This window comes from Canis aureus, chromosome 7 (assembly GCF_053574225.1).
Source record: "Canis aureus isolate CA01 chromosome 7, VMU_Caureus_v.1.0, whole genome shotgun sequence".
In the NCBI taxonomy this organism is placed as follows: domain Eukaryota; kingdom Metazoa; phylum Chordata; class Mammalia; order Carnivora; family Canidae; genus Canis; species Canis aureus.
The window spans coordinates 34,328,805-34,347,572 of NC_135617.1; the positions used below are offsets into that span (position 1 = coordinate 34,328,805).

Here is an 18,768-nt window from a genome sequence, read left to right on the forward strand (position 1 = left end):
GGTGATTTGACCTCAAGGACAGGCAGTACAGTACATCAGGAAATTTAGACATTGGTTTGGGTGCCCAAGGTCACCAAAGATTGAAGTACATCTAGTAGTGTCCAGAGAAAGCATTACAGTGACCATTCTGGGCAATTGAACCTCACTTGAGGAGTTTTCTTTATACCTTGATGAGTTTTACACATCTTTACGGTAGTAGAAATCCCAATATTGATTGGAATCAAATAGCCACCAATTTACATAAAATGTTAACTACAGATTCCTGTCAGATACATAAACTGGCTTGGGCTATCTTACTCAAAATCAACTCGGAAAACTTGGGAAGAAGAGTCCGGTGCATAACTCAGTAACTACCCCTGACAATTAGGTAACACAGCTAGAAAACTTTTGGGAGACCAGGGCTTCCTTGAACTACTTTATGTTGGGTAATGAGGTGTGTGATATTGCAGCCTGGAGCAGAAGGAGGCCAAAGGTAGCAGCCAGAGGAAAGACTAGGAAAAGCTTTTAGCATATTTATGGAGATCAGCCTGTAAAGTGAGATGCAATATTTCCCATGTAGATTATTTGCTTTTTAACTACTCTTAAGCCATGTAAAGGTTTTGAAGGTCAGTGTGTATGTTTTCAAAGCTCTCTTTTTTCTTTTATGGCATCTTCATTTTGGTCTTATTTATAAAGACTTTTCCTCATTCCAAAGCAATGAAGACTTTTCCCATATTTAATTCTTGCACTCTTATAGTGTTAATTTCTACATTTAAATTTTGATCCATTTGGATTTTATTCAAGTGCATGGTAAGAAATATAGATCCAAATTTATCCTTTTCCAGATATTTATCAAGCTGTTCCAGAACTATTTTTTATTTTTTATTTTTATTTTTTATTTTTTTAAATTTTTATTTATTTATGATAGTCACAGAGAGAGAGAGAGAGAGAGAGAGAGAGGCAGAGACATAGGCAGAGGGAGAAGCAGGCTCCATGCACCGGGAGCCCGACGTGGGATTCGATCCCGGGTCTCCAGGATAGCGCCCTGGGCCAAAGGTAGGCGCCAAACCACTGCGCCACCCAGGGATCCCCAGAACTATTTTTTAATTATTATTTGTAACTATGTTAAAATACACATAACAGAAAATTTACCTTCTTAACCATATTTAGGTGTACAGTTCAGTGGCATTAAGCACATTCATATTGTTGTGCAACCATCATCACTATCCATCTCCAGAACTCTTTTTATCTTGGGAGACGGAAACTCTATACCCATTAAATAATAATTCTCCCTTCCTCCCTCAATCTCTGGTAACTGCCATTCTACTTTCTGACATTTCACTTAGCATGTCCTCAGGTTCATCCGTATTGTAGCATGTATCAGAATTTCTTTCCTTTTTTAGGCTAAATAACACTCCATTGTATGTATATACCACATTGTCTTTATCCATGCATCACTTGATGGACTCTTGGAACATGTCCACATGATCTACAAACAAAAATAAAAGCAAAAATAAAACTGTTATCTCTTTTCCTTTCATTACCCAAATTTATTCTATCTATAGTATTATCATTCTTTACTTGTATATTCTTTAAATGTCTACTAATGTATTTATCAATTTTAATTGATATTTTTTGATTCTCGATAATTAAAGATTTGGAAATTAATTATATCATTTCATTTAACCTCTCTTTGTTTCCCATTTTTTTTGATAGTTGTATCATTTCCTCCTTGTCAAAATAGATGGCATGTATATTTCATTTGTCACTCATTCCACCTTTAATTTTCTTTAGATTTCAGCTTATTTTATTCAAAGTTCTGTAGCTGTCTTTTGCTATAGTTTCCTGAAAATAAGTTTGGCTAAATGTTGCTCTCAACTTTCCCAGAAATGCATCTTTGAGTATGAATATAGTTTCATGAGTTCCTCCCTCCTACCCCCAACTGACTTTTTTACTTGAAAGACATTAAATATGATACACACTAGCTAGTCTCAGTGGAACAAGGGAGAAGGACTCCCTTGGAATAAGAATGTGAATAAGGAGACCTATAATAATATAACATAAACTGTGGTTAAATGCTAAATACCATACCTGGTGAACACCTAAATTTGAGACCTGAAATTTATACCACTCAATATCATCATTCCAGGCAATAAATCTTTACATGTCCAGAGATGAAGTAAAACTGTGTGTATTAATTTAAAATAATACTAAGGTACAACTTGTAATTATAAGAAATAAACAGTCATTAGACAACATATCGTGCAGCAACATGTGCCTAGCATGGTTCTGTGTGCTGAGGTACAGAAGGGAAAAAGACTCCAATCCTTGCCTTTCTTGGAGCTTACTAGGTTCTTTTTTATTTTGTTTTTTTTTTGTTTGTTTGTTTGCTTGTTTTTGAGAGAGTGAGCACAAGAGTAGAGGGGAGAGGCAGAGGAAGAGAGGGATTTCCTTTTTTAAAGATTTATTTATTTGAGAGAAAGAGAGAGAGCGTGGAGGTAGAAGCAGAGAGAGAGGGGGAGAGAGAATCCTGAAGCAGACTCCCCAGAGTGGAGAGCCAACACAGAGCTTGATCCCAGGATCCTGAGATCATGACCTGAGCTGAAATTGAGAGTCTAACGGTAAGCCAACTGAGCCACCTGGCGTGCCTGAGAGAGAGAATCTTAAGCAAGTTACACACCCAGCATGGAGCCTGACATGGGCTCAATCCCACAACCCTGAGACTGACTGAGCCATTCAGGTACCCCATTTTGGAGCTTACATTTTCACCAGTTAGAAGTATTTGTACTTCAGAGGCTTTCTTTACATAATCTTTGGACATTCTGTTCTTCTGAGTCTGAGACAGGTGCAGAATTTTAACAAAATGTACTTATATTTGTGAGACATCTTTAGTTGTAGAAAACTGTATACAAGTCATTTATTTCACTCACAAAGTGCCGTGTTTGAGAAGAATAATAGGGACAGCTGTGTATGTAATAAAATATATCAATCTGTAAATAAAACATCATATTTTACAAGTAATGATTAAGATCTACTAGAACCATATAAGTTGATGCTAGCTTAGCCAAACATGCAGGTGACTCTAATTACTTACACTTTTTAGGTATTTCATTTAGTAACAGTTTTTTTTTTTTTGGTATCTTAAAATAAAAGAGGGAAAGGAATATCCATTTTAAATGAAATTGGAGGAATTACCAGAGACTATTCAAATTCTACTTACATACCCTTCATCAACACTGTATATACACCTATATTTTAGATTTCACCCTATGATGCTGAAATTCTCTATTTCTGGACCCAACTCTCCAACCTAAATATAAGCTCATCCATCAAGGTGGACGCAGCTTCCCTTCCTCTTTGTACCTGCTGAGCTCATCCAGGGTCTGGCACATCCTAGGCCCCTCAGTAAGTCTTCTGCCTTGCACTGCACCTTCCCTTGCATGATGGGACCTGCAACGACACTAGATTTGCTGTGAAGATGCTCATATAAAGAATAGAATCCCTCCCACCTACATCTGCTTCTGTGTTTTTCTCCAAGCACAGCTGAGCACTTTGCTTTTATTTCCAGATGCAGGTGGCCAGGCCTGCATGGCAGAGAGGAAACTAGGTCACAGGGACGCCGTAGGTCACCTACAGGGAGACCCGAGTCTCAGTTCCTTGACAAGTCATCCCCAGGTGAGACCCCGTCCAGTGCCTTGCACAGCGTGTGTGCATAGGAAGTGGGTGATCCAGTCCAGATCAGTGGCCAGCCTTCTTTGATTTCCAGTCCCCTAGTTTTACCACGATGTCAACCTCATGCTGAATGCTTTCCTTAAATTCTCTCCCTTGAGCTTCATACAATTTAGTCGTGTCCTAAATAACTAACAAGTGGAAAATGGATGCACAAGGGACTGGCATTTTCTGCCAAGCAGCTGAAAATAGTGTGCCATCAAGATGTGAAACCAAACTAAGAGTCAGTGTCAATAATGTGAAGTAACAGAGAGCAGAAGGTCAATGAGAGAACGAGCCCTCATGTGCTCCCTGCTGCAAGCTAGAAGCCTATAAACCTACAGAATCCTAGGACCCAAGAGATGGAATGAATTTCCAAAGTCAGCTGGAACCTTCCATTTCCCATTCAAACACTCTCTCTGCGTGGCCCAAGTAGAAGACCCTCAGAGCCATTCTGGAACAAGTAGTATCTCTGCTCCTTAGAATATGACTCCCCAGAACTGCATGTGATAGTTGAGACCAAGGAACAAATGCACACTAAATTATTACATTTTGAGGGGTAGAGAACTGCATTTGCAATACATAGAGGTAAATCTTAATTATTGACTCAATGACCTAATTGAATTTAAAAATACAGCTTTGCCTGAAATGCACAGACTATTTTATACCTTGTATTATGTGAATTAATCCCACTCTGCCTTCTAAAGTAGCACTATAAATAGAAACAATTCCTCCTGACTTCTAAAACCCCATTTTGTTTTTCAATTTTTTTTCACTAATGCACAGTAAGAAATACATTTTCCATCACATCTTGATACAAATACATACACACACATAAAACTGAAATTAAAAAAAAAACTTCATAAGACAATCCTCACCTTTAGTATTGTACAGCCTGATTTTCTTTTATCTATATTCTATGTTTTTTGTTTTATGAAATCACCATCACTTTAATTTTTACTCATACCAAGTGTACATTCTAAGCAAGCTATAGCCCGGCTACACTTTGTCTTCACACCAGAAGCAGATTGTATCTAGAACATTGTCCTTCCTTGTGTCACATGGAGAAACCAGATGCCGGTTCTTAAACTAAGCTATGTGGCTAAGCATGGTGTTATTAGGTTAGGGAAGCATAATCCTCCTTCAGAGAAAATTCACAGATATTTGTAAAAAAAAATTTTTTAAATAAATAATGCAGCCTACTTTAGAGCTTTACATACATACATAATTTCCTTTAGGACATAGAAGTCTTGGGGATCCCTGGGTGGCTCAGTGGTTTGGTGCCTGCCTTCTGCCTAGGGCGTGATCCTGGAGACCTGGGATCGAGTTCCACCTCAGGCTCCTTGCATGGAGCCTGCTTCTCCCTCTGCTTGTGTCTCTGCCTCTCTCTCTCTCTCTCTCTGTGTGTGTGTCTCTCATGAATAAATAAATAAAATCTTTAAAAAAAATAAGACATAGAAGTCTTAAATGACAAAGCCTGGATTCAGAGCAGACCTGTGACATGTAAACCCACTTTCATAACCTGGATTTTTTTTTATCACATCCTAATAGACTGACTTTTCTTTTACAAAGATCTCCTAAAACTTAAGAATTATGATAATGAAGCACAAACTTTATAATGATCTTATTTTATTATTTAAAAATAATTATTGTCTTATTACTAGAAAAGCTACAAATCTTAAGTTTGGAAAACGCTATGCTGTTGAAGTTCAGAGAGGTTCAGAATGTGGATAAATGTTTTCCACAAAGACCGATTCAAAAAAATAATGTTACATTAAGAAATTAATATTACAAAGTCATGAGATACCAGGAACGACAGAATAAAAACTACATTCAATTCTACACACAGGTGATGGTTAGACCTTTTCTCAGGAGAAAAAAAATGTCTAAAGTTGATTTATGTGTGAGGTAGCTGTCTTAAGACAATTACCATAGGAATGTAGAATAAAAAAATCCCTACTAAAAATATTTAAACTGTTAGCAATTGTCTTTTTTTTCTGCAGTTTTATTGACTTTTACCTCTGAAAAACAACAATTCCCTGCTCTTTTTAAGCACTTACAATGGATGAGGCTGTTCTCAGTGCCTTACATATTTAATCTTAATCAACCCACACAATAACTCATAAGGCAGGGAATATTGTTACCTCCACTTGACAAATATGAGAACAGGTGGCAGAAGTAACATGTTATGGTCATTTGGTGAATGGCAGGGCCAGGGTTGCACCTAGACTCTGAGGCTCTACAGAATATGTCCTACTTTTCTAATTGTGATAACATATAAAATGGCATATAGTTTGCCATTTTAATCATGTTTAAGTGTATAATTCAGTGGCATTAGATACATTGACAGGTCTTTTCTGAGCCTAAAACTTTCCCTGGACATGCGTAATTACTTTCTAAACTCTCCTTTATGTGTGGTTGCTTTTTTAAAAAAAAAAGTTTATTTATTCATGAGAGATGCAGAGAGAATGGCAGACGGAGAAGCAGGCTCCATGCAGGGAGCCCAATGCGAGACTTGATCCCAGGACCCCGGATCACGACCTGAGCCAAAGGCAGATGCTCAACCACTGAGCCACCCAGGTACCCCATGTGATTGCTTTTGGATGTGCTAATCTTTAATTGTCTGATACCAAAGAAGAAGAAAAGAAAAATGAAGAGGTGAAAAAAAACCAACCTGGTGCTCAATCTTCAAATCCTGTGAAAGTTACCATCAAGAAGAGACGTTTGCCACCATGGAGGTGAAGGTTGCAATAATATCTGCCCATCTCTGTGCTGACATCTCCACAACCGGAAGCATCAATCAGCAAGGCAAAAACAGACCCCCAATATTTGGAGGACAGGATCTCTACTGCTTACCCTGATACCTGCAAGCTACATGTAAACTTGTGAACACTCCCACGGCTGCCTGGGATGGGCTGTGGTGTGGGGGATAGGGAGCTGCTGCTGCCCAAAGAACTGAATTGACCAAAATTCAGTGCAGTTTACCATCCAAGACTTCCCTTAGAGATTGCAAGCTTTCAAGAGACTCCAGAGCTGCAAAGTAGTCACACCAGACAGATGCTGCCACTGTAATAGTTATCCAGTCAGAGAGTCAGATTCCTGGCACCTCCCACTCTGCCACTTTGAACTCCTCGAGAATATGTTCTTCACTACTACGCCCCTGTAGTTTTCTTTTACTTCTTCTGGGAAAATTTTACGAATTGGCCTCTTGACACATGGGATATGTGAGGTAAAGCAATAATTGGACTTTCAAAAGAAATCAAACTCTAGACTTGACCCAGGGCTCGAGCTTCGCTGTGAGTCCCAGAAGCACTGTGAATTGCCAGCCCACTCTCCCGCATGCTCCTGCTTTGCCATAGTCATTCTTTTCCCCTAGAGTTAAAATAAGCCTTGCTATGTGAATGACTAAGGAATTTAATTTTATTTCTTCATTTTTCGTAAACATTTCATTTACCATACTTGTTTCCTTTCAACACCACATAGGAGTCTGGGAGGTAAGGGAAAGGGAAGAGAGTTTCTCCCAAATGCTGAGGACCTTTAAGTATAGTTGTGTTGACTGTGTCTCCATAATGTCCCTCAGTGCCCCCTCATCACTGTGACAGCTACTGGAGCTATCCTAGGCCAGCCCTTCCCCATCTCTCCTTAATTATGTTGTCTCCTAACTACTTTCCTGCCTCCACTCTCTCCTCTTGTGACTGGTCTTTTATACTGGTGCAAGTGTGACCTTCCAGAAACACGTCTGATCATGTTACTCCTATTCCTAAAAACCATGTCCTGGGGGCGAGAACACAGATATTCACCCACTGTCTTCTTTGATCACCATGAGCTGGGTGCAGCTTGACTCTCCATCACTGCAGACACAGACAGGTGATATGTTGAGACAGAAAGCCCACTGAAAAGCACTTTACTCCTCTTAGAAGCAGAGAAACTGAGCTATATGTAGCAGTATGGGCAGACTTTTAAAACTATTTTAAAGGAGAAGAGTAAAAAGAAAAATGAGACAAACATAAAAATGCCATAAATGTATATTATCTATGTAGCTTTCCTGAGAAGTGTTTAGCTCCAATCTAATCAAAAAGGAAACAATCATAAAAATGAAATATCTGGGGTTTCTAGAAGATAACTGGCCTGTGCCCTTCAAAGATTCAATATTATGAAAAAAAGAAAACAAAGGTTGAAGATAGTTCTCAATTATATGCAACTAGAAAAAGAGGGCAAGAGCTTTCAGCTGTGGTGTATGAGCTTTGAAGAGATTTTGAATCAGAACACAGACAGGCACACATCCACACAGCTATAAAAGTATAATTCAGAAATTTAAAATGCGGCTATTTACTGCTTACTAATAATGTGTTAACATTCACATCTTTAGATGGGATAACTGAGGATGAAAGGAAAAAATCAGAGTCTCCTTAAACCAGCAAGCATGGTTATCCAAACACTTTGTACTTAAATTTAGCTAGAAAACATATGAACAGATAATAAAAAAACTTCTGGGATCACCAGCATGGAATCTAAATTGCTTGGCATTGTCCATGAACTTTTCATGATCTAGCACCTAGCTACTGCCTCCGCTAAGCTCTCCTATTCTCTCCTTTCTGTCTCTCCCACATGGGGAGTCAGAGGAAGTAATTCTTACAGGCTGCTATGCTCATTTATGGGTCTGATTCTTTGTTCATGCTGCTTTATCTGATGAAAATACAATTCTCCTTTTGTTATACAGCATCATCCTATTCATTCTTCCACACTCAAGGGCTTATTAAAATGTTTCTCCTCCTTCTGTCATTTTTTTGAACTCTAATATAAACACACAGACATACACACGCACTCACACACACACACACACACACACACACACACACACCTTGCCCTTAATTATATCTTAGACTATAACTGTCACTTGTACTGAAGAGTTTATGTCTTTTTCCCTCTTCTAGATTGAAATTTCCTTAATGTGGGCGCTATGTTTTATTCTAGCCTGTTTTCCCCAAACTGAACACAATGACCAGGAGGCAGATGTCCAATAAATATTTGTTAAACAAATAAATGGAGGGAAGGAGAACATCATGGTTTCTTTCTACACTCAGGCTGCTGACCAGAAAGGTGAATTGTTCCACAAGGTCACCAAGCTAACAAATGAGTCAGCACTAGCTAAATCCTAGAACAGATCTCCCTGATATAGTGCATTATGTAACCATGCTGTCTTCACTCTTTTTCAAACATTTATGGACTGTCCACGAAGTGCTTGAAATTATTCACAAATCTGGGAAAATAAAGAGATGAGCAAGACATAATTCCTATGCTCCAATGTCTTAAAATCTAGAGGATCAATAAAACATAGCACATATTTATAATATTGCAGGTAATATGAAAGACAACAAAATGTTTGAGAGGTTTAGAAGTGAGGTTAGTCCAAATTTAGGGTAGAGAATAGAAAAGTTTGAAAGAAAACATTTGCATGGACCTTAAAAAATGCTGGAAAGAGGAAGGAAAAAAATAGTGAAGGGGATACCACAGAGGCAAGACAAACTGTGGTATAAGATAGGTGAAGAAGCGGGAGTGACTGCCTTTCATCTTTTCCCTCCTACTTCATCACTGTAGCCATCATTGCCTTGTCCATTCTGGCTTACTGGTTGCTGTACCTCCTTATTGGCTCTATCCCCCTCCCCACCGCCATCCAACACTCTTCATTTTCCACTCTACCATGTGAATTATCATTCAAGTACAAAAATCATATTAGCTAATATTCTGCTTCAGATCTGTCAAAGTCAATTTTCACTTCAGTTTAAAAATTACACACCTTTACTTATTATAGATTTTTTTCTCATGATTTCCCCACTGCTTGTTTTGTAACCTCAGTTCTTGCATATTTCCTACATGGACCTTATATGCCAACCATAACAAGCTCTCAAATTTACCTGAACATCCTAAACATATCCTTCCATATCAGAGTATATACTGCTCCCATACACTGGCATACCCCCTGTTTCCTCCCTTTTTCTTTGTCTTCCAAACTCATTCTTTTTAAAAACAAATATTTAATGAACATTAACTCTGTGTCAGATATAGCACTAAATGTAGAGGTACAGCTGCAAGTGAAATACTTGTAATTCCTTTACGTTCTTGTGCCTCCAACTAAAAATTCATGCACTCTCATTTGAATCTCCAATAACACCTCATGTTTAAAAATTCTTCCCTGTTTTCTCCATTATATCTGTTGCATTATAATTATCTGTTTACTTTGTCTAGTATTGATGGTACTCTGTGATATCCTTGCAGACAAAGATTGTGTCTTTAAAAAAAAAAACAACTTTGTTTTCCAAGTAACTTAAACATAAAAAATAAGTTTTTCAAGTGAATGAATGAAAAAACTATTTCCAGATTCATTTCTAGATTAATTTATTCATTTAATAGTTATTTATATGGCATTCATTTTTCAATGTGATGGGGATATAAAAGAGAATAAAACAGAGAATGTACCACATTCATGAAATTTACATTTTATTGGGAATACCTTGAATTATCTTTGCTAATATTAAGTTAGGCCTGTCACCTACTCAATATATGTTCCTCTGTTCTCCTTACTGACAGAAAGCTATGTGTTGAGAGTGGCAATTTACCCACATGAAAACTCCTTTGCTGTTTCCCTTGAAGACCAGGGTGATCAATGTTATGTAAAGGAAAGTTTTTGAGTAAAGTCTCCAAGAAAGTATTGTAAAGGCTCACTTTGTTACCCTATATTGCCATTTACATCCCCCCCTCTCCTTTCTTTATTATTGGGAACCAACTATAATGGCTGGAGCTATAGCCACCATCTTGTTAGCACAAGGACGAAAATCATGCTCTAAGAATGATGGAGAAGGGAGATAGGAAGAAGCTGAGGTGTTGATGACATTCTAGAGCTGCTGTGCTTATTCTGGACTGTCTGCCTCAGATTCAAGTGAGAGAGAAATACCTGGCCATCTTGTTTAAGACACTGTTCTTCAGGTAGTAGTACTAGTAACTGAATTCAACTTCTAAAAAATACAGTAGACAATATAAAGCTATTAATATGACAGAGGAACCAGGTGGAAGACTAGAATGATACTTTGAGTGAAAGACAACTTGATCATTTTAAAGTGGTATGATGGAAGGTAGAGAAGAAAGCAGGTACAAAGGATATTCCAGTTTTTTATCTGAGGGACCAGCCAAGGGAGAAATAAAACACAGGATGATGAAGGGAGCTATGGAGGTTAAGTACATTCTGGAAACATTGTCAGACATGCAAATGTTGAGGGCAATTTTTTTTGGTAAGACAGAACCAAAGCCATTTTGGGTAAACTGGTATTGGGAAGCCAATAAGGTATCCATGAGGTGACGTCTATGAGGTTTAAAGACATTTGGGAATGAAGTTCACGGAGAGGTCTGGATTCAAGATTAACATTTAATATGCACACAGATTCATCTGTACAAATGTTCAATGTTACCACGGGAGAGTGAAAAAGACAGAAAGGGGACCAAGCACTGATCCTTAAGGAGAAACAAGCACAAAGAGGCACCAGGAAGAGAAACCAGAGATACCTTTTTTGACAGAAGAACCTGAAGAATTCAGTGTCATTTAACCAAACAAAACAAAGTGTGCCTGTGTCCGCTTTAATAGACTTGATCATGTTTGGATTGTAGGCTCTTTGAAGGTATAAGATAAATGTTGTGCCCAAGATTGTGAATCCCAGAAACTACCAAGGAGCCAACACCATGCAAGCGCAGGAGGGTTTATTAGCAAGCTTGAGCTTGGGTCCAAGCATACCGGGCACAGCAGAGCAGGGACTTGGACCCCGAGGTTAAGAGGCGTAGCAGTTTTACAGGGGCCAGTGGCAATGAGATTGTAACACACACAGAAAGTTGCATAGTCATGTCTGTCCCCATGCAGGTGGCCAATTGATTTACAATTTACCCTATAGTGACTGTTTGAACTAGCCTATCATTCTGGTCAGAATTGGCGGGCAGGTTTGGCAGGCAAAAGGCAGGGTTTACACTGTGGCAGCTAACGGTTCCACATTCCTATATGAGCCGGTTTCCCGTAAGGGTATGCTCAGCAGGGTGGGGTGCTGACTAGCAATAGGGTGGCAGCGCCTTAAGCAATAAGCAGGTCATGTGGGGGTCATACAGGAGGTGGCGGGTGTAGAACAAAATGGAGTTAGTCCTGCTCTGCTTGTCCAGGGGGAGGGGATTTTTGTTAAATTCCTTGGGTCCCACAATAAAGACTCTAGCTTAAGGAATGTGTTTTCATCAGATTTCCTAGTAAAAGCTAGTACATGGTTGGCATTGAAAGTTTTGCTATTTTAGTTTCTGTTGATTCACTCAGGACAGGGGAAGTCTCCATGCTCTGCAGACAACCAGGCGCTTTGGGGCATTTTCAGACTGCTGATGCTGAACTTTGCATGTAACTTGCTTTACTCTTTGGGATACTTTAGAAGTGAACTATAAATATTTAAAAAGGAAAGGGTTATTACTGTGTTTTCTTTGATTGATATAGGTGAGGAAGGAAAACCTGAACATTTAAAGATACTCTACATATTTAGCCTTTATATCATCTGAAATTACTTCAACTCCAATCACCTCCTGGTTGTTCTAGTAATCAGTCTTTTTTTAAAGGTGATATCTGAAGTAACATGGATTTATATTATTAACACATGGCAAGATTCTGAGAAAAATAGCTTCTCCCTGCATACCCACAAGAAAATCGGTAAATGTTAAAATGAACAGCCTGCTATAAACATGGGCTACGATAAGCCACAGCAAGTTCTCTCAACTTTTAAGTAGGAGAGATCTTTCTCTAAAATGATATTAACTGGAAGTGAAATTTTTCCAGCCTTGTACCATAAAGGATAATTTTGGCAGAGCCCAAAGTATATTTGTACTTATTAGCCGTACAAAGCCTGAAAACCTGCAAAAATTGCACTAAACAGAGGTTCACATGACTTCCATATCATAATCTATTCTCCTTTACAACTCCAGTCTGGTTTTGCCCAAGGCTGCTATCCCAAACCCCTTGGTGCTTCCATTAGGTTATTTCTGTCATTTTGTATGCCTGTGTCCTCCACTATTCCTGACCATTAGTGCTATTTTAATCTCTGTTAAAAAGAATACATGAATATATGAAGATTTCATCTATACTATGGAGAGGCCACTGCATTTTGCTTACCTTTTTTTTTTTTTTTTTTTCTGCTAACCTCTTGAATAACAGTAACATAATTACTGGGAAATTCCTTTTCATCTTTAACTTCAAATTTCCTGTAAGTATCTAGTAGAGTTACTTGGCATTGATTCACCCCTCTCAAGCAGAAACTAAGAAATTAAGAACTGACTACTGTCTGTGTGACCTTAGGCAAGTCACTTTATCACCTTGTACTTGAAATTTTTTTTTAATTTAAATTCAATTAGCCAACATATCATTAGTTTCAGATGTTGAGTTCAGTAATTCATTAGTCGTATATAACACCCAGTGCTCTTCACATCACGTGTCTTCAGTCTTCTTATTCATACCATGGAGACAAAGAAATACCTAGACTACGAGCTTTGCAAGAATCAATATATGTAAAGTTCTTTGCAAAGGCAGTTCCTATATTGCAGTAAACCCTCACAAAATTTTAGCAATTGTTTTTTAAATTTATTAGGCAATTTCTACTCATAGAGCACATATATATTTTGCCATGGGGAATAGAAAGAAAATGGTTGGTCAGTTCCCAGTCATGATGACTGTGTTATGATAGTGGTGTCTCTTCTGAAATACGCCATATCCAAAATTCTAAACCAAATGCCACATATAATTTAAAATCCCAAACAAATACCTGCATGGAAAACAGACTGTGAGACTATCATGTTAATCTCAAGCCTTAATATTTATTTCACTTGCATGTGTATTTAAAGATGTTTCTGCTGTTTTTTTTTTCCCCTTTGCTTTTGATAGTTCCAAAAGAAGGTACTATTGCCAGTAGGTGAGGCCACACATTGATGGTTTGCAGGGTATCATTTTTATAGTAGTTAAGAAAGGCAAAACTTGGTTTGTCTTTATACAAATATTTAAGTGTAAATTGCCAATTATTCACAGCTCCTTCTCAACCCTCAGTGTCACATTCTTTCAGGGGGAGAAGCCTCCAGATTTCTTGATAGCTCCAATGCACTCATTTGAAAGAAAATGGTTTCCACTGGAATTTCATGAAGTCAAACTGGGACAAGCTGAATACAAGTAGGAAATGCTAGAAAATGGGATGAAAAATAAAGCCTGAACATGCTCAGTCAGTATATTTTAAAAATCATATCTACTTTAAGTCCACAATTTCCTGTATTTCAGGAAGATTTCAAAGAGAATATTTAAATGCATGTTCTTTTCAATCTGAAAATTAGCATGCCATGCAGTAGATGAAAAATCATTTTCTTTCTTCACATGTGGTATATTCATACAGCTTTTATTTGCAATAAAATTAGGATGAATACTTACCTTCCATGTTTCAACCTAAATAATTTTCAATATATGATGATGAGTTCAGTATCCATGAGCTGTGGCCAGAGATTTGCCTTTATATTGCAAATGTGTAGACATAATGTTTCAAAGTCAGGAAATCCTTGAACTTTTATGTTTTTTGTTCACAGCAGTTAGATACTCTCTGAGAAATAAGTCTGTAAAAGAATATCAGGACTGCAAAAGCAGAAGTAAAATGGCCCTATATGCCATTTGTAATACATAAACTTGTAAATAAACCAAACAAGTGAATTTTGGGAAAAAAGATGATTTAAAGCATTAATGGAAAATGATGTATTTATTCATTCTTTTGACAGCATACAGTATGCTAGTAGGCTTGAGGTGCCAAAAATAAAATGGCAAGGAAGACAGAGAACTTGTCTTTGTGGAAATTAGAATTATAATGACAGTCATGTCTAAAAATCTTCTAGGTGTGTACACTTAGATGAGTTAAGATGCCTAAGGATATCTCCATGCTGGAGGGCAGAATTATCTGAGAGTTCTTTATTTATTTATTTAATTAGTTAGTTTTTGGTGCTTTGAATAAGCTGTGGGTCTTTCTATATAAAGAAAAATATCAACTAATAACACTATCTTTCTGCCTTTAGAATTATAATATGGAAAGTATACACAATGAAATGTTATAGTCATAACATTTTCAGACATTATTGATGCCTGTATGTGTAACCATGATTTTAATCTAATTAAAAGGGGTAAGTTCTGGGGTGCCTGGCTGGCTCAGTTGGTAGAGCATGAGACTCTTGATCTCAGGGTCCTGAGTTCAAGCCCCATGGTGGTACAGAGCCTACTTAATTTAAAATACAATGGTAAGTTCTGGCATAATGACAGTAACTTCAGTTAATGTCTGTTCACAACTAAAAGTAAAGAAGTAAAAGGTTATTATAATTACAGAGGGTAATTATATAAGGGCTAATGATTTAAATCCAGATTTGATGGCTGGAACTGTAGCAGCTTTTTGTGACTAGGAAGCAATAGTCCTGATGAAGAAGAGCAAATACGGTAAAAGCAGTAGAAGTAAGTAAACTCATATTTGTTTAACCCATTGTCAGATGGGCATTTTCTTATTTGCAGCAGAAGGCATTTTTCAGTGTTACAGCTAATGTGAGTGAAACACAGGATTTGGATTAAGAATTTTTCATACCAAAAAAAGAAAAAAAAGAATTTTTCATACCTTGATATGGTGACTGTTTAACATGATGGTAACATGCCTACACTGGGGCCATGGTTTGGCTGAAAGAGAGTAACCAGATTACTCATCCTATGGGAGAACCAGACTGGGATTTGGGGATTTGTAAGAGGCACAGAAAATAATGAGGGGGTTTTGCGTACACAGTGAAAGAGCCAATTTGCTGAAGCAAAGGAACTTCAGAGAAGGCTTCACCTGTGATAAAGTTTTAAACATAAGGCGAAGGGGCAAATCCCATGGTAGGGGTAATTCTTAAATCCCCATTTCATCTCCATGCTCTGTTTACCCAGCTGTGTAACTAATCAAGCTTTCTTTTCCCTTACATGCATTCATTTCTTCCTGGTATTAATTCATATGCAGCATTGATTTCATTAAGCAATGAACCTTCAAGCAGTAAGCATGATTTTCTACCTTGGAAAGAGGAAAATTAATTAACACCTTTGGCATTTGAAGACTATAAAAGCTTGCCTAAGGTCAAAAATGAGCACTCGTGGGTCTTTATTAGCAACTTTTTGCTCAGTCCACTGGGTACCTGTAGGTCTATTTTTGTCATAATTCTCAAAGAAATAAATTATTTATATCCTAATTATGGAAAGTTATTATTTCAGCTCGTTAGAAATGGCCACAAGAAATATATCAACCTGTGAAGTAAAACAATATTCATTGGCCATAAAAAGATAGAAGCTTTTTTTTCTTTTTTAAGACAAAAGAGATGGTGGAGTTTAGGAAAAATACATGTACAAGATATAATTTTTTAAAAAGCAGGAAAAAAAGAAAGATCCTAAAAATAGTATAATGCATTCTAGAGAGAACTTTAGAAAAAAAATATTAGCAACCTTTGAAGACCTTAACAAACATCTCTCCAGTTCATCCTTACAAAGCAAACACTGAAGCTTAAAGGTTTTGTAAATTGTTTCCAGCCACTAGACTTACTGAGTTTGATTCTGTAAGAATAAGAATGTTGCAAATATGATACAATCCTTAATAAGATATATATTGTAATGCAAAATCCCTTTTCCCTAGAGATGTAGCAAGGTAAAATCAATTCCAAGTATCCAGTTTATTATTGATTTTTCTCTTTTCGACATATAAACTTTCCTGTTAAGAGCTCTCCATAGTGGCCAGGAATTCAGTGAAGGCGACAACAATGTAATGTATCTATTCAAAAAAGCTTTCCATTAGAATTCGAGACACAATGTCATTTGAGAACAATACTATACTGCTAGGTACCACACTTTCTTCTATCAGTACATTTAGCCAAAAGAAGTAATGGTGGTATTAAATAAAAGGTAGAGTAGGATCCTAAACAACCTGTAACTCATTGCCAATTACTCTAAAAGTCAAGAAAACAGAGCTTCCTTTTACAGCATCAGCCAATCTGAAATGTTTTGCAAGCTGGTACTAGTTAACCTCATCTCTATGCCTTAGTCATTTTTTTTTAAATTATCTTATATAAGTGCTAAATTATAAAATTATATTTTATGATTTCAGAAAAATGAATTGAACCCTTTGCAATTTATAAAGGATGTGCTAATGACTTTCTACAAAAAAAAAAATAGTTGATTGTATTGTTACTTGTAAATAGCAGGAAAATGCAGATTAAAACCAAAATTCAAAAAACAGCAACTGGCTAAGTAAAATGCACAGAACAGAGTGAAATAATTTAAATGCAGTATTTCAAAAGTTTAATATAGAACCTGTTTATTGGTTAGGAAAGATGTGTTCTATATTTTAAGTAAAAAATTCAGGTTTAATGTTAGTGAAATCCCATTTTTTATAAAAAAGTTTGTATATGTGGAGTTTCTGCATACTTAAAATACACAAAGAAAAAGGTATAGAAGGATATACCATTATAACAATACTAATATTGAATTGTGAGATCTTCTAGTAGATTTTTATTTTCTTTTTTCTGTTTTGTTTTTGTCTTTGATAAAGAGAAGTAAAATGCAATTTAAAACAAAAACACTGGGGTACCTGGGTAGCTCAGTGATTGCACGTCTGCCTTCAGCACAGGGTGTGATCCCGGGGTCCTGGGGTCCAGTCCCACATTAGGCTCCCCACAGGGAGCCTGCTTCTCCCTCTGCCTATGTCTCTGGCCTCCTCTCTTTCTCTCATGACTAAATAAATAAAATATTTAAAAATAAGTAAATAAAACAAAAACACTGACATTGTCAAACTTAAATTCAGAGAGAAATTAAAAGCTTACCCAGTCCCATCTTCTACCTAGTATGCCTTCTGAAATATGCCTATCGTAGGATAACTCAGCTGTTAGTCCAATGCCTCTAAGGCAAATGTAGCTCACTTCATTTCCAGGCAGCCTGAATGGAAAGCTTCAATTATGAGAAATGTCTTTTATTTTATTTTTTAAATTCAATTCTCCCTACTTCCGACTTCTCTTTGGTTCTCCTTGTTCTTTGTAAGTGGCAAGTGGGTTGAATAGGCTTATTCTTTCTTCTAAAAAGCAGGCTTCCCAATACTTAAGGACTGCTTTGTACTCTAAGTCTTTTTTAACCCGTGTCCCTTTAATCTCTTGGCATAGGCAGATGGTGAAGGGTGTGGAAGAGCAGAAAGGTCAAGCAGTCAAGAATGCTGCTTGAGTGGACCTCTATTCTAAACAAGGAGCCTATGGCTCCTCTTGCAAAAAGCCCATTTTCTACAAGTAGTTCTCCTAGGACTCACAGAGAAATGGAGGTCAGGTGGGACATATTTTATGAGAGGGAAGGTAAATATGTGTGCATTCCATCCTAGTCTAGAACATGGAATTTTGACTCACCTTCTTCCTGTAAGACCTTTTTTATATCCAAAAGCATCCAAATGATTTTTGATGAACTCACAGTGAAAGTAAAAGAATGGAAAGGGGAATTAAACATAGCAGAGATGAGGACGGTACCTGGAGAAAAATTTTAAAAATGATTCTTTTTGTAATCCACAACTGATCTCAAGTATTTTAAAATTTTCACTATTAAATTGTCAGCTACTAGTATTTGAAGGCTGAGATGTTCTTTGAGTCACTTATAGTACCTGCTTCAGACTTTGCCTGTAATAACACTCAATGCCTATGCTTCATACATGTTATATTATGTTGTGTTGTGTTAGTCAACATACACATCCATAGTCATGTACACATTGACCCTCACAATTAGAATCACATGCCCATGGGTTTCTTCAGACAAGCGTTTCAGAAAATTGACTAACTGAAAAATACTCACATTGAAAAACAAATATAATTACCCTGGTAGATTGAAATATACATAGAATATGAATGAATGAATAAATTTTCAAATTATTCTATCCTCTGTGGATGTGGACTTTGTTATAGCATTATCAGTAAATTAGCCTAATTAGAAATTAATTGAAGAAACTTCCCCATACTATT

At 37.1% G+C, this 18,768-nt stretch overlaps 2 long non-coding RNA genes across 2 annotated transcripts; both read right to left on the reverse strand.

Moving 5' to 3' along the window:
* Window positions 1-1,066: 1,066 nt before the first annotated feature.
* LOC144316815 (uncharacterized) lies at window positions 1,067-3,442 on the reverse strand. Its single transcript, XR_013382662.1, has 2 exons — window positions 3,343-3,442; window positions 1,067-1,468 (listed from the first exon to the last, which is right to left on the reverse strand). It is a non-coding gene; the product is annotated as an uncharacterized LOC144316815 (long non-coding RNA).
* An 11,935-nt stretch (window positions 3,443-15,377) lies between these two features.
* Window positions 15,378-17,704, reverse strand: LOC144316816 (uncharacterized). The gene is made up of 3 exons (XR_013382663.1): window positions 17,599-17,704; window positions 17,367-17,509; window positions 15,378-15,436 (listed from the first exon to the last, which is right to left on the reverse strand). It is a non-coding gene; the product is annotated as an uncharacterized LOC144316816 (long non-coding RNA).
* Window positions 17,705-18,768: the final 1,064 nt, after the last annotated feature.